This window comes from Aegilops tauschii, chromosome 6, assembly GCF_002575655.3.
Source record: "Aegilops tauschii subsp. strangulata cultivar AL8/78 chromosome 6, Aet v6.0, whole genome shotgun sequence".
NCBI lineage: Eukaryota > Viridiplantae > Streptophyta > Magnoliopsida > Poales > Poaceae > Aegilops > Aegilops tauschii.
The window spans coordinates 481,522,787-481,526,186 of record NC_053040.3 but is presented as its reverse complement, the minus strand read 5'-3'; positions in this window follow the sequence as shown (position 1 = coordinate 481,526,186).

Here is a 3,400-nt window from a genome sequence, read left to right as displayed (position 1 = left end):
TGCTTGGAACTTTAGCCTCTTAAAGAGAATATTTTTAGTCAGACTAAAATAAGTCCCTTGGATCCATGCACCCTCTTGGTGTGGCCGGCTCTTCTGTGGCCTCCTCCCGCTCACAATTGACATAAACGAACCATCTATACAAATCAAGCATGCAAAACATGATAATTTTTACTTTGTCCATACAAATGAGATATCCCACTTAAACATACAAGTCGTCAATCAAGCTTCACAAAATAAAAAAACACTTCATGAAACAAAGAATGAGCTAAGTCATTCACGATAGGGAGGGAGCCCGGAGCCCCTCACGCACCGAGGGAGGAGCTCGCCATCGTCGCTCTGGAGGAAGGCTCTGTAGAGCCCAAGCCCCGGGAACCCCTCCGACGCCGGCCCTTGCGAGTTGAGGTCGACACCGGCATGGGTAGTAGGGCCGCTTGACGCCGACTGGGAACTTAATCTTTGGGCCTCTAGAAATAATGCAAGCCTGTAACTAAAATACCTAGAAAGGTGAACTGAATCTTTGGGCCTCTAGAAATAATGCAAGCCTGAAACTGAAATACCTAGAAAGGTGAACTGAATCTTTGGGCCTCTAGAAATAATGCAAGCCTGTAACTAAAATACCTAGAAAGGTGAACTGAATCTTTGGGCCTCTAGAAATAATGCAAGCCTGAAACTGAAATACCTAGAAAGGTGAACTGAATCTTTGGGCCTCTAGAAATAATGCAAGCCTGAAAGTGAAATACCTAGAAAGGTGAACTGAATCTTTGCGCCTCTAGAAATAATGCAAGCCTGAAACTGAAATACCTAGAAAGGTGAACTGAATATTTGGGCCTCTAGAAATAATGCAAGCCTGAAATTAAATTCCTAGAAAGGTGAACTGAATCTTTGGGCCTCTAGAAATAATGCAAGCCTGAAATTGAAATACCTAGAAAGGTGACCTGAATCTTTGGGCCTCTAGAAAGATTTATTACCTCCTCAAGCAGCATCAAACAATTCCATGCGTGCACCACAAATCTGTACCAAGTTTGATCAGGATCTACTTTTCCAAATCAGAATTAGCGCTAGAGCAAGCAAGATCAATGATATGGCCATGAGATAGAGAAGGAACGAACAAACTCACCCCTCTCGCGACCTCCCTGGTAGATGCGCCGCCGCCGCGCACGACAGAGGGAGAAAAACGACTGGTGAAGGGGGAGCGGGGCGACCTTCGAAGGCCGGAGGGAGAGGGCGGCCGGAGTAGGGCGGCGGAGGCCGGAAGGAGAGGGCGACCGGAGGAGAGAGAGAGGGCGAGCGGCCCTATGGGGAACAGAGAGGAGCCGTGTGAGAGGGGGGAGCGATCTGGTGCGGGCAGGGGAGATTTTTTTAGTTCTCTTTTAGTGGGCCCGAGGATAACTAACCCAATTAGAACCTCTCCACCGGGCTAGTTTTTTTAGCTGGGTTAGAGCAAACTAGCTCAAACTAACCCCTCTTGTTTCGATAATTTGAGGCTATTTCAACCCAAACTAGCTCTAACTCAGGGATCCAAACAAAGAGGAGTGTTATTGTACATGCTACAGTGTGGACCGTAGCACATTGTTTTTTCTGGCCATATCACCACATTGTTTTCTACTGCTGGTTCACTGGGCTACCGTGGTTCGCACTGCTGGTTCACTGGGCTACCGTGGTTCGCACTCCTCCAACCTGAGTAGTACTCCCTCCGTTCCTAAATATAAGTCTTCGTAGATATTTCACTGTGGACCACATACGGATGTATATAGATGCATTTTATGTGTAGATTCACTCATTTTTCTCCGTATGTGGTCCATAGTGAAATCTCGCCAAAGACTTATATTTAGGAACGGAGGGAGTAGTATAGTACTAGTATATACCGCATCATTCTTTGCTCCTTCTTACTACTCCGACATGTGGGAGAGCCAGCATCCGGGTCGACGTGTCATGCACCAGATTAGAGCGCGGAACGGAAGGGGGGCATCACCCCGGTCAGAGCACCAGTAATTCATGACTATAGTGAGTGGTCATATCACAAGTGTTTCCAGCAGTAACGCGCAGTCAAATCGCACAGCCCCACTCGCTCACCCTCCTCGCCTCTCTGTCAAACCGCCTACCCGAAAACTGCCGCGCGTACTACCCGGGAAAAGCCCCGCCCTCAACTTTTAACTACGCAAAAATAGTTCGAGCTTGTTCGTTCTATATAGATACAGTACTTACTGTATGTTTATTCACCCGTGGGGTTGTTCAATGAATGGAGGGGCGGGGAGCACAAGTGAACAATACTGTAGTACTACTAGTAGTAAGTAGGAGTCGTACAGTAGTCACCTTTAATAGAGAGTTTCTTTTCTTTAATGCCACGTACACAAAATTGAAACGCTTGTTGTGGAGAGCAAAAAGATAATCACTCCACTATATATGGACGCAGGGTCCTGAGCGCTTGCTTTACTAGGGTTGCTCTCTTCATTCTCTCATCCTCTCTAGATATAAACAAGACAGCGGTAGCGACATTTTCTCTCTGCTCACCGCTGGTCACAGATCCGGCCGGATCCCTTCAGCCGGTGTGTGTAGAGGACTAAAAGGTGCATCGTTCACGCGGTCATCGCCGCCGAGGGAGGAAACCCACAGCTGCCGGAGGGGCTCGATCCTCTGCCCGTGTCGTTCTCTCCGACACAGCACCGGCTAGGGAGGTCCTCCGACCCTTCTTCCTCCCTGCCGTATTATCCGCAGATCTGACCTGCCGTCGCCGACATCCCGGCGACCCTCAGGTATAAGTTCTTTGAAAGCGGTCTTGCTCTACTGCCCCAGCTCCCCACATGTCTGCATGTGCATCTTTTTCTACTCCCATCAGCTCTTCCAAAGCCACCTAAATTTTTAGTATTATTAGAGGTAAAGCTACTTCATGCATTCGAATCTAGGGCTTTGTTCAAACAACGAAGAAAGGGGGGAAAGTTGTAGCATGAATCTAGGACTTGATTCAAAGAGGAAATAATATGGTGAAAGTAGTAGAGACCGGATACCCAACCGGTCTCTTGGTTGAAAAGGGAAATAATGGGAAAGCGCAGTACAAACTGGATAAGGAACAGATCTATTATTGGTTGAAAAAAGGATAGAAAGTGGCGGCTGGTGGACAAGTCAACAGAGTATGTCGAGGATTAGATTTGCTGCCATCACATAGTAAAAGGTCTCCAGGATTAGATTTGCTCCCCTCACATAGTAAAAGGTCTCAGGATTAGATTTGCTGCCCTCACATAGTAAAAGGTCTCAGGGTTAGATTTGCTGCCCTCACATAGTAAAAGGTCTCCAGGATTAGATTTGCTGCCCTCACATAGTAAAAGGTCTCCAGGATTAGATTTGCTGCCCTCACATAGTAAAAGGTCTCCAGGATTAGATTTGCTGCCCTCACATAGTACAA